This window comes from Otolemur garnettii, unplaced genomic scaffold (genome assembly GCF_000181295.1).
Source record: "Otolemur garnettii isolate 467f Iridium unplaced genomic scaffold, OtoGar3 scaffold00153, whole genome shotgun sequence".
Classification (NCBI taxonomy): domain Eukaryota; kingdom Metazoa; phylum Chordata; class Mammalia; order Primates; family Galagidae; genus Otolemur; species Otolemur garnettii.
In genome coordinates this window covers 1,757,396-1,770,037 of record NW_003852548.1, presented here as the reverse complement: position 1 = coordinate 1,770,037, position 12,642 = coordinate 1,757,396, and the positions used below count along the sequence as shown (strand labels likewise).

The window sequence follows — 12,642 nt, the reverse complement described above, 5'->3', positions numbered from 1 at the left end:
CAGCCGCACAACTGCACCAATATATTCTTGAGAGAAGTTGAGAAGAGAAGCTCTAAAAATGCATCAAAGCAACATCTTTCCACATTCACACATCCTCGTTATGTGCTATGGACACTGTTGGCCTCACCCCCTCCCCTTGACTGGCCAGACCAGCCGACTTCCAGATGCTCAAGTGTGGGAGCAAGCAGCTGTGACTGTCTCTGGAGCACTGCCCTTGGCAGGCCATAGCACCAATAGGCCTGGAGCTGCCTAGGAGATTAAACCACCCTGGGGAGGGGAGTAGCCAGCGATGATTTACACAGGGATACAAGAGCCCTTGATTTCCTCAAGGCAGTGCAATTTGCAATCCGGAGGCTCCTCTCTTCCCCACGCTCCTTTGCTGTGGATTGGACCAAGGCTTTACTCTACATGAATCCACATCCTTGCAATGACTCTCCTTCCCTGCCCTTCTCAGAATATCAGGGTCTCTGAATTATAGTTTCAGCTTAGTAAAGCACACACTCTGAGTAAATCTTGTGCATCCAGAGCTTTTCTGGATCTTAGTGCTTAGTAAAGCACACACTCTGAGTAAATCTTGTGCATCCAGAGCTTTTCTTAGCCTCTGTGTATATAAGGGAACAGGACCTCAGATAGTACCATGGAAGTCACGGAATTACGCCGAAAGGAAATTGTTCAAGTTTGATGCTTTAGGAAAAGACGTCCCACAACATGTATTATAACATGAATTAATACCAAGCTCTTAATAAAAAGGAGTATGGAAAACTATGTAAATGCTTTTCCTATTTTCTTTTTGGGTGTTTCTTTGCAGTTTTTGGCCAGGGCCGGGCCTGAACCTGTCACCTCCAGCACATGGGGCCAGAGCCCTACTCCTCTGAGCAACAGGCGCCACCCAGTGCTTTTCCTATTTTCTGGGAAATTAGACATTTTATACAAACTAAGTTCTATGGCAACTAAGTGGTATATCTGATAAAGACCTGCCCTTAATTCAAGAGAATATGTTTCATAATACACTGCATTACAGGAGGCTTAGTGTATTTTAAATATTTTTATAGTCTGACATAATTGTGCTTATTAAAAATATGTTCTGGCTTGGTGCTCGAGGCACAGTGGTTATGGCACCAGCCACATACACCTAGGGTGGCGGGTTCAAACCCAGCCTGGGCCAGCTAAACAACTGCAACCACAAAATGGCTGGGCATTGTGGTTGGGCGCCTGTAGTCCCAGCTACTTGGGAGGCTGGGGCAAGAGAATCGCTTAAGCCCAATAATTGGAGGTTGCTGTGAGCTGTGACATGACAGCATTCTACCGAGAGTGACATAGTGAGACTCTGTCTCTAAAAAAAAATAATAAATAAAAATAAAAATATGTTCCCTGTTGTGTATTTCTAGCAAGAGATTCCACAACAAAATGACTTTGATTTATTTATGTGTATAGAAATCCATGTTATGGCTGGGTGTGGTGGCTCATGCCTGCAATCCTAGCACTCTGGGAGGCCAAGGAAAGTAGACTGCTTGAGCTGACGACTTTGAGCTCAATCTGAGCAAAAATCGAGACCTCATCTGTACTAAAAATAGAAAAACTGAGGCAAGAGTTGGAGGTCGGTTGAGCCCAAGAGTTGGAGGTAGGTTGCTGTGAGCTATGATGCCAAGGCACTGTCCAGGGCGACAGCTTGAGACTCTGTCTCAAAAAAAAATTCATTTTGTGTAAATATACAAATACAGTTCTATCATAATAGCATTTATTTTATGGTACTTTTTGCTTCTTACTTCAGACATTTATCTGAATACGTAAACACAAGGCTATCATTCTTTTTATCATTGATAAGTAATCGTCCATGTGCTACTTTGGGTTTTTTTTTTTTTTTGGTTTTTTGAGACAAAGTCTTTCTATGTCACCCTTGGTAGAGTGCTGTAGTGTCACAGCTCACAGCAACCTCCAACTCTTGGGTTTAAGAGACTTTCCTGCCTCAGCCTCCCAAGTAGCTGGGACTACCACCACAAAACTCGGCTATTTTTTTGGTTGCAGTTGTCATCGTTGTTGTTTAGCTGACCCAGGCCAGGTTTGAACCCGCCAGCCTAGGTGTATGCAGCCAGCACCCTACCCACTGAGCTACAGGCGCCGCCTACATGTGCTGTTTTGATACATGCATATAATGTGTAATGCTCAAATTATGGTATTCAGGATAGCTATCACCTTAAACATGTATCACTTCTTTGTGTTGAGAATCTTTCAAATATCTCCTAGCTATTTTGCAATATACAGTAAATTACCAACTATAGTCACCCTACTATGCTATCAAATGCTAGAAATTATTCTTTCTACCTAACTAGGATTACATATATTTATATATCCATTGTATATCCATTAATCAACTTCTTCATCCTCCCTGCCCTTCCCAGCCTCTGGTTTTCTGGGTTTTGTTTGTTTGTTTGTTTTTGAGACAAACTCTCACTATGTCACCCTTGGTAGAGTACAGTGGTGTCACAGCTCACAGCAACCTCAAACTCTTGGGCTTGGGTGATTCTCTCGCCTGAGCCTCCCAAGTAGCTGGGACTAGAGGCACCCGCCACAACGCCTGGCTATTTTTTTTTGTTGTAGTTGTCATTGTTGTTTAGCAGGCCCAGGCTGGGTTCGAACCCACCAGCCCCTGTATATGTGGCTGGTGCCCTAACCACTGAGCTATGGGCACCAAGCCCCAGCCTCTGGTAAGCACCAGTCTACTCTCTATCTCCATGAGATCCACTTTCTTAGCTCCCACATATGAGTGAGAACATGGCATGTTTGTCTCCTGTACCTGGCTTATTTCACTTAATATGACCTCTAATCCCATCTATGTTGCTGCAAATAACAGGATTTCATACTTTTTATGGCAGGAAGGTATTCCAGTACAATGCTATCATTCTTAATACATTTTATTATGAAGTATTTTTTCTCTTCTGTTTACTCGCTCAATTTCCTCCTTTTATTCTACCCACACTGACATCTACAATCTTCCCTATTGGTAACCAGTGCTAACCATCAGGTATGAACCATTTGCATGTTTGTAATACACACATACACACACACATACCTCCTGTATTACACGCATACATTCTTTTTTGTTTTATAAAAGTGAGATCATATTATGCACAATTCTCCGCATTTTTCCCCGTCAATAATACTTTTTAAAATGGCTGAGTAAAACTCTATGTGGTAGAATTTTTCCATTCCCCACAATTATTTGTCTGTTCATGTAAATACCACGTTTACTCTACAGTATCTGGAGACTGGCTGGGGTTTGTCTAATCTAGGCTGGGCTCTGCTGGTGGCCCTGCAGCTGGGCAACTCTGCTCCATGTGTCTCCTGTTTGAAGCTGAGATGGAGGTAAAGGTAGCAATTACCTACATATCTTCTTAGAGCAGTATAAAAGGGCAAGAGGGCAAGCCAGAAGACAAGGCTTCTTAAAGCCTGGTCTCAGGGATGGGATGTTACTTCTACCCATTTGTCATTAAGCAAAGCAAACCACGTGAGCAAGCACATAGTCAAGGGGCAGAGACATGGAAACTGGGAGAGGAAAAAAATGGCCTGATTATTTAGTCTCCAACAACTCAAGGGGTGATTATATTCACTTCTTTCCCTGGCTTTTTTCTAACAAAGATCCTGGAAAGTTAGTATAGCATAATAGCTAAGTGCATCAACTCAGAAACCAGACTGACTAAAATTTATAAGGAAAACAAACACAAAAGAATAGCTATTAATAGAAACCCCCTGGCCGGGCATGGTGGCTCATGCCTGTAATCCTAGCACTCTAGGAGGCCCTGAGCTCAGAGGTTCAAGACCAGCCTGAGCAAGATCAAGACCCCCGCCTTGGGCGGCGCCTGTGGCTCAAAAGAGTAGGGTGCCGGTCCCATATGCCAGAGGTGGTGGGTTCAAACCTGACCCCAGCCAAAAACTGCCAAAAAAATAAAAAAAAACAAAAACAAGATTTTTTAAAAAATGGTTTTAAAAAAAGGCCCCAGCCAGCTAGCGTCCACCGCGCCTCTTGGGCCAGATTTCAGTAGACCTCACCAAAATGCCATCTCAGATGGAGCACGCCATGGAAACCATGATGTTCACATTTCACAAATTTGCTGGGGATAAAGGCTACTTAACAAAGGAGGACCTCAGAGTGCTCATGGAGAAGGAGTCCCCGGGGTTTTTGGAAAATCATAAAGACCCTCTGGCCTTAGACAAAATAATGAAGGACCTGGACCAGTGCTGAGATGGCAAAGTGGGCTTCCAGAGCTTCTTTTCCCTAATTGCGGGCCTCACCATCGCATGCAACGACTATTTTGTAGTACACATGAAGCAGAAGGGCAAGAAGTAGGCAGAACCGAGCAATTACTCTGCCCCGAAAAGTGTTCTCTCAAAGGATTGCTTCAGACATCTGCCCCACAGCTTCTCCCTGGATAAGGATTTCATGAGCAGATCAGGACCCTTAGAATATACACAAATAAAATCCAACTCCCATTTGTCAAGCAGAGAAGAAAAAGTTAATTAAATGCCAGATGAGCTTTTGTTTTTTACATTGTTTGCATCCCTTTGCCCTCAATAAACATAATCCTTTGTTTAGTTCCAAATTAAAAAAAAAAAAAGCCAGGCATTGTGGCAGGCACCTGTGGCCCTAGCTTCTTGGGAGGCTGAGGCAAGAGAATCCCTTAAGCCCAAGAGTTGGAGATTGCTGTGAGCTATGACATAAGGGCCACAAAGTGAGACTCTGTCTCAATAAATAAATAAACGAAAAAAAGAAAACTAAAAAATAAACAATTTCAAACTAAGATGACTGAAAGCCAATTGAAAGCAAAATTCAAAAACAAAAAAACAGAAACCCCCCCATAAGATAGGTAATGATGAAGATTAACCCCACCAGGTGTTTTTTGTTTTTTTTTTTTTTTGGAGACAGAGCCTCAAGCTATCCCCCTGGGTAGAGTGCCCTGGCCTCACAGCTCACAGCAACCTCCAACTCCTGGGCTCAAGCGAGTCTCCTGCCTCAGCCTCCCAAGTAGCTGGGACCACAGGCGCCCGCCACAATGCCCAGCCATTTTTTGGTTGCAGCCGTCATTGTTGTTTGGTGGGCCTGGGCTGGATTCGAACCCGCCACCTTAGGTGTATGTGGCTGGCACCTTAGCAACTTGAGCCACAGGCACCGAGCCCCCACCAGGTATTAAAATCACGTGATAGAAATACATGAATACACAAACAAATGAAATGGAGTAAAAAGTTCAGAAATAGATCCAAATATGGAAGAAAAATAAATCATTTTAAAGACAGGATCTTGCTCTGTTGCCCAGGCTAGAGTACAGTAGTGTCGTCATAGCTCACTGCAACCTCAAATTCCTGGGCTCCAGCCATCAATCACCCTGCCTCAGTCTCTTGGATAGCTGAGGCTACAGGTACCACCATGCCCAGCTAATTTTCTTTTCAAGTTGTTGTGGAGACAGGGTCTCACTATGTTACCCAGGCTGGTCTTGAACTCCTGCTCTCAAGATATCTTCTCACTTTGTCCTCCCAAAGTGCTGGGATTATAGGTGTGAGCCACTGTGCCTAGCCAGAGGAAACAACTTTTTTTTGAGACAGGATCTTGCCCTGTCACCCTGGGTAGAATGCAGTGTCATCATCATAGCTCACTGTAACCTCCAACTCCTGGGCTCAAGCCATCCTCTTGCTTCAGTCTCCTGAGTAGCTGCTACTAGAGGTACACGCCACACCACACCTAGATAATTTTTCTGTTTTTAGAGATGAGGTCTCATTTTTTCCCAGGCCGATCTCAAACTCCTGAGTTCAAGTGATCCTCCTGCCTTGGCCTTACAGAGTACTAGGATTACAGGTGTGAGTCCCCACGGCTGGCCTAGAAGAAAATGTTTTATATAATTGAAATCGTATCTCAAATCATGAGGGCAAAGATGAACTTTTAAGTAGTGTATTCATTTCCCAGGACTGTAGTAATAAATTACCACAAACTGGGTGACTTAAAACAACAGAAATTTACTCTTTCACAGTTCTGGAGAGAAAGTCCAAAATTAAGATGTCATCAGGGCCGGTTCCTTCGGGAGGCAGTAGGGAAGAATCTATTCTGTGCCTCACTCTTAGTTTCTGGTGACTCCAGAAATCCTTGGTACCCCTTGATTTGTAGATTTAGCATTCCAATCTCCGCCTCTGTCTTCATATTACCTTCTCTGTTTCTTTCTCTACACATTTGTCATTTGATTTAAGACCCATTGGTTTAATCTGGGATGATCTCATTTCAAGATTCTTTATCACTTATGCAAAGATCCTCTTCCCAAATAAGGTCATATTCACAGGTTCTGGGAACATACTACATATTTTACAGAGTCACCAACCCACTAGACACAGCCATTTAGAAATGACTTAAATTGGACACACACCCTATACATTATACACAAGAACAAACTCCAAATGGATCAGAGATTTAAATGCAAAAGTGACACCACATTAAAGTATTAGAAGAAAGCCTGGGTATATTTCTTTCTAGCCTGGATTTGGGGAAATCCTTTGTAGCTGTGCTTCAAAGTCCAGATACCGCAAACAAATAAATTAAGTAATAGAGATGAAACAGAACTATGTGTGCAGTCAGTAAATGCCTAATGATTAGTAGATGTGCCCCTGACATTCCTAGAAGTTGTTTGCTTCCCCTCCACCTGGACTTCTCCATCTCCCTGTGGAAGCACTCGGGGCTGAGCTTTTACCACCCTGATTTCTCCTCTCCCCCACCCCAGAGAGGAGGGAGATATTATTATTATTATTTTTTGAGACAGAGCCTCAAGCTGTCCCCCTGGGTAGAGTGTCGTGGCACTACAGCTCACAGCAACCTCCAACTCCCGGGCTCCAGCGAGTCTCCTGCCTCCGCCTCCCAAGTAGCTGGGACCACAGGCGCCCGCCACAACGCCCGGCTATTTTTTGGTTGCAGCCATCATTGTTGTTTGGCGGGTCCGGGCTGGGGATTCGAACCCGCCACCTTAGGTGTACGTGGCTGGCGCCTTAGCCGGTTGAGCTATAGGCGCCGAGCCGGGAGATATTATTATTATATTATTATTATTTACCTAGCAGGAGATCTGTCCCCCCTCTTCTTTTTCAGTGGTATCTCCCAGTACTTTGCTGAACCTCCCTGATTCCCCATTTCCTACATTAGTGTCACTCAGAAGAGGATCGTGTCATCCCGAATTTTCACCTTTCACACAATTGTGTCTCTTAGGAGATCATTTCTCTGCCTCAGCTTCTATAAACACCACAAACCTCTGTAGGTCTGATCTAACTGCCCCCTACCCCGGAAATCCTGCCTAATAAAAGCCAGTGCCCTTGATCCCTGACCCCTCTGGTAAAATAAGCAAGGTATCAGCTTCCTTCTCCATGTTACAGGGGTTAAAAACCTAAAGTCTATAAAATAATCTCAAAGGGGTTTATTCTGAGCCAATAGGAGTGGCCATGGCCCACGGATCCAAAAACCTGAGAATCCTCAAGTGGCCCTGAGGTGGTTGGGTTACAGTTTGGTTATATACATTTTAGGGAGAGAGGGATTGCAGGTAATCACAAATAAATAAATAAATAGAAAGTATACTTTAGTTTGGTCCCAAAAGGCAAGACTCTCAAAGCCGAGGTTTACAGGTAGATTCAGAGATTCTCTGATTTGAGCTGGTTAAAGAACTAAAACTTTGTCTAAAGGCTCAGCTTCAGTACAAAGGAATGTTTTAAGTTAACAAGGTCTGTGAATCATAGAGCAGTAAGAGAAAGGAATGTTTTAAGATAAGGAAGTCTGTTAATGATAGAGCAGCCACGATACACAGACTCAAAGTGATCTGTTAAGCAAATTGATGAACTGCAGGCATCACTTAACCTTTGCCTTGTAAGGTGGCTTTAGGTCCTGCTGGCAATTTAGCATCTCTTTGCCACAGAGTCAGTTTTGGCAGTCTTAGGACATTAATGCTAGTCAGCTGCAGTGTCTAAACTCTAAAAGGGAGGAGATGAGGCTGCGTGTCTGACCTCTCTCATCATGGTCAGGAACTCAATTTTAACATTTTTCTGTGGTCCCCTTGGCCAAGAGAGGGTCTCTTCAGTTGGGGGGGGGCTTATATTTTATTTTTACTTTACATCTTGTACATAATGGTCATTCTTCCAAGATGGCAGCTCCCATAGGGAAGCCCCCCAGCAGTTCTGCCATGTTCCCTACCTGACAATACCACTTATGGAGACTGAACACACAGACGAAGTGTGCCATATTGACTGTTGGTCCAATGTGGCATCCATGTTGCTCCCAAGCATGTACAAAAACACAACTTTAGAAGAGGTGGTGCTGGGCGGCGCCTATGCTCAGTGAGTAGGGCGCAGGCCCCATATACCAAGGGTGGCGGATTCAAACCCAGCCCCAGCCAAACTGCCACAAAAAGTAGCCAGGCATTGTGGCGGGCGCCTGTAGTCCCAGCTACTTGAGAGGCTGAGGCAAGAGAATTGCCTAAGTCCAGGAGTTGGAGGTTGCTATGAGCTGTGATGCCACAGAACTCTACTGAGGGTGATAAAGTGAGAATCTGTCTTTAATAAAAAGAGGTGGTGCTGGGAGTCAGGACACCAAACTAGCGGGGACTTTTAATGCAGGAGTGAAGTGCTATTTCAAGGAAGATCTCCAAGGTTTGAAAAGGTTAGTGCCCAAAGAATGCTGAGATGTCTGGAGGTGTGTGATAATGGGGGAAGGAAAGGTGTTTGTGGGGCAATAGTATATTTCAAAAAATAATTTTTATTTTGGCAGTTGGTGGGGGCGCTAGAGAACGGAGGCTGCACCTGCGCTGAGATCCTGATATGTGAGTGGGACAGCGGCCTCCGGCAGGCGCGGGGCTAAGGCGGAGGGACACAGTTGGCAGGAGCTGCACACACGCCAAGGCAGCTGCCGAGGCGGGGTCTGGGTTCGTGAGGAGCCCTTGGGGCACAGGCCTTCCTGCAACTTCCATACCCACCTGCTCTGCGCCTCACGGGGAACGAACCCCCCCCCCGCAAAAACTTTTTTTAAAATTTTTATTTATTTAGAGACAGAGTCTCAAGCTGACTCCCTCGGTAGAGTGCTGTAGCATCACAGCTCACAGCAACCTCAAACTCTTGGGCTTAAGCAATTCTCTTGCCTCAGCCTCCCCAGTAGCTGGGACTACAGGCGCCTGCCACAACACCCGGCTATTTTTTGTTGCAGCCATCATTGTTGTTTGGCGGGTCCCAGGCTGGATTCAAACCCACCAGCTCTGGTGTATGTGACTGGCGCCTTAGCCGCTGGAGCCACAGGCACTAAGCCCCCAAAGAATTTTTAGAGGACTTCCAGTTTCAGCTTAGTGTCAGAGAGCTGGAAAGACATTACTCTCATCCTTACTAACAGAAAAAAATCTAGACAAGATGAAAATTAACAAACTTTTCTTGAACCCATCAGAAAACTGAGGCCATAGAACAAACAACTATTATATTGTAAAAACTGTAAACACAGGGCGGCACCTGTGGTTCAGTGGGTAAGGCACCGGCCCCATATACAGTGGGTGGCAGGTTCAAACCCAGGCCCGGCCAAACTGCAACAAAAAGTAGCAGGGCGTTGTGGCGGGCGCCTAGAGTTCCAGCTACTCGAGAGGCTGAGGCAAAAGAATGGCCTAAGCCTGGGAATTGGAGGTTGCTGTGAGCTATGTGACGCCATGGCACTCTACCAAGGGCAATAAAGTGAGACTATGTCTCTATTAAAAAAAAAAAAAAACTGTGAACATAGAAGTACCTTTCAGGGGAATGGAGAACCAAAGCATTTGCTTACCTGGGACAGGTACCAACTCAATGCCACCTAAGCTAATAGGAAGTTTAAATTAGACTGTTTAATGAATTGCCAAGTGTCAAGTGTGGGCTACCATGAGTATGTGAAGTTCCTGGGGGGGGGTGGTGGTACAGACATAGGGAGGGTTCTTTGTCTTGACCACATAAATGATCACATAAGACATGGATTGACAGTACGAGCTGCAAGACTTGAGGCTAACCATAGGTGCAAGATAGCCCTGAGCACTTCTGGCAGAGTCCTTTTATTGAGAAGATACACAATGGGTGGAAAGGTTACTAAGCAGAGACATGCATGGGCTGGGTGCTCAGGGACCATGTGCTTTAGGGGCTACATGCTCAAGAAAATGATCTCATATGGATGAAAATAAGGTGAAGTTATGTACTCAAAGAAATGATTTCCAAAAAGACTACATGCAATTTTCTCCCACTAATCCTTCAAGGAACTGCCATAAAATGCTTGATGTTTAACATTAGCCTTACTACCACAGGACTGATCTTTGCTCCTCCAGGATTATTGAGTTATTTGGTGGCTTGCCTTCCAAGTCACAAGAGATTTCAGGCTTGCCAGGAAATTGTCTTGCTCTCAGCAATTCTTCAGATGAGTTCTGAAACTAGTGACTGTTATAGCAGGCATGATGTTCAATCCTCTATAGTTCTGCCATTTCACAAGCTTTTCCTCCAGAAACCACACAGGGCTTGCCAGAGGAGAGTCCTAAGAAAGTCCTCCTCTTTCATGGTACTGGCTGGGGGAGGGAAAGAGAGACCACTATGAAAACCACTCACATTAATTTCCTCTTACAAAAGGGTTAATCTACAGGGGAAATTTAATCAAAACCTATACCCTGAGGACACTGGTGTAATTCTACTGCAGCTAGGGGAAGTGAACAGAGGCCACCAAAGAAACTCCATCCAGGCACTGCTTCTTTAACTCTCCTAAGTAACAAAAATCTAATCTCTAGGGAAAAGAGTTTCAAAACTGTAGCCTGAGACTACAGTGGTGGTGGATACCCACTATAGCTGGGGGAAGGGAATGGAGCAGTGTTGGGGAATGGGGGGATTGTGTAAAGTCAAGCTCTACCCACAGTGCCTGCCCCAAACTGAGGCTTTAACAGAACATCAGAGATGACCCTCAACCCTCCCACCCCACCAACAAGCAAAAGCAACTAGAACACAGCTGTGAGAGTTACAAGAGAGAGACTGTGCCTCTGGGGATCCACACAAAGGGGAGATCCAAAGCCAAGCAGGGAGTCAAAGATAAAGTATCACGAGGAGAATTTGAAGTTTTTGGTGCCTGTAGTAACAACAGACAGTAAACACAGTACAACTCCTGATAGATAAACACAGATCACCACAGAAGAAGCCTAGCAAAAGGAAACATATGCTCTTATCCAAGCATAGCAAAATATTTACCTCACTATATACTGTCCTATACATATCTGGCTTTCAAAAAAAAAAAATAACGAGTCATGCTAGAAGTTAAGCAAAAATCACAGTCTGAAGAAACAAAGCAATAATCTGAACCAGACTTCAATATGAAACATATTGGAACCACAGACAAGAAGAAAAAAATAACTATGATTAAAGGTGACTATCATTTACATTAATCTACTGTGTATTTCAAAATAGCTAGAAGAGAATGATTCTAATGTTCATAGTGTAAAGACAAATATTTAATGTGATGGATATCCCAATCACATGGATTTGATCTTTACAAATTATATGAATATTTTAAATTATCACATGTACCTGGAAAATATGTATGTCAATTATATATCAATAAAAAATTGAAAATTTTTTTAAAAATATGATTAATATGTGAAAGGCTATAATGCTAAAGCTAGACAATATGCAAGATAAGACAGGTAATTTCAGCAGAGAAAAGAAAACAAAGAATGAAATAACAAAAATAAAAACAGTAAGAGAAATGAAGAATGCCTTTGATGAGTTCATCAGTAGACTCAATACAGTCATGAAACTTATATATTAAAATAATTAAGGCCATAACACGAGAATAATGATAAAAGTCTGATTTCTACAGGAGTATAGATACAGCTAAAAGTTAACCAACCATTGTTCTCTAACTTTCCTGCTGCTGAGACTGCTCACTGCTGAAGTGTCACATCTCCTTAACAGATGCAAGATTTGTGACTTTCCTAACTGCTTCTATATATAACATCACTATTGTAAAGCCTAAGACTAATCTTTGAGGTATCTTCCAGACTCTGCATTTGGGGAGACCAATTGACAGTCAACCAGACCAGTGGTAATGCATGGAAACTGATCCAACAAATCTTGCAATCTCCTACCTAGGAACTGTCCCAGACAAGAAGGTTAGTCTCCTTCCCAATCCTATGAGTTCATCCCAGCCAATCAGCAGAATCAATTCCCTAGATCTCCGTTTGCCAAACCACCTTTAAAATTCTTAACCCCAAAATTCTTGGGGAAAGATTCTGGTAAGATGGCCGACTGGTAGCAACCCTGGTCAGAGGCTCCTGAGCAAAGGAAGAAAAACTGGTTGGAATCAGAATCTATGAAGCCAAAGACGGGGAGCTGAGCCCAGAAAGAAGTTCGGCAAGTTGTAAATCCAAGGAAGAGCATTTAAGAACACAAAATACGGGTACAAAGCAGGCCCCAGAACTGCTTGCTAGAGCTGCCCACCTCTTGTGGGTGGCGAGTGGCCACAGAGAAGTCCCCTGCACTGGGAAAGCACAGAACTACTTGGTAGAGCCTTGTGCACCCTGTGGGCAGCAGCAGAGGATTCCCCTACTCTGGGAGGACCCAGAACTGTTGCTAGAACCACGCACCCCATGGGTGGCAGAG

At 44.0% G+C, this 12,642-nt stretch overlaps 1 pseudogene across 1 annotated transcript; it reads left to right on the top strand.

The window, feature by feature from the left end:
- Window positions 1-4,045: 4,045 nt before the first annotated feature.
- LOC100952983 lies at window positions 4,046-4,600 on the top strand (annotated as a pseudogene). The gene has a single exon (XR_002775686.1). The product of XR_002775686.1 is annotated as a protein S100-A10 pseudogene (transcript).
- The last annotated feature ends 8,042 nt before the right edge of the window (window positions 4,601-12,642 follow it).